A 412-nucleotide genomic window follows, 5' to 3' on the forward strand; every position below is an offset into this window, starting at 1 on the left:
CCTCTCTCACATTCTCTCTCTCTCTCTCTCTCTCTCTCTCCTCTCTCACATTCTCTCTCTCTCTCCCCTCCCCACCCTGTGTAATTCCTATTCCACCCACACTGCCCTGGGCTGAAACACACACACAGATAGAGACAGAGAGAGAGAGGTTAAGAGGAAGAATGAGAGACAGGGAGAAAGAGAGCTGCTAGAGAGAAAAACATATATAGAGAGGGTGACAGAGAGAGGGGGTTAAGAGGAAGAATGAGAGAGAGATATATAGAGAGGGTGACAGAGAGAGGGGGTTAAGAGGAAGAATGAGAGAGAGAGAGAGAGAGAGAGAGAGAGAGAGACAGAGAGAGAGACAGAGAGAGAGAGAGAGAGAGAGAGAGAGAGACAGATAGAGAGAGAGAGAGAGACAGAGAGAGACAGA

The sequence above is a fragment of the Oncorhynchus nerka genome, linkage group LG18 (genome assembly GCF_034236695.1).
Source record: "Oncorhynchus nerka isolate Pitt River linkage group LG18, Oner_Uvic_2.0, whole genome shotgun sequence".
NCBI classification, from domain to species: Eukaryota; Metazoa; Chordata; class Actinopteri; order Salmoniformes; family Salmonidae; genus Oncorhynchus; species Oncorhynchus nerka.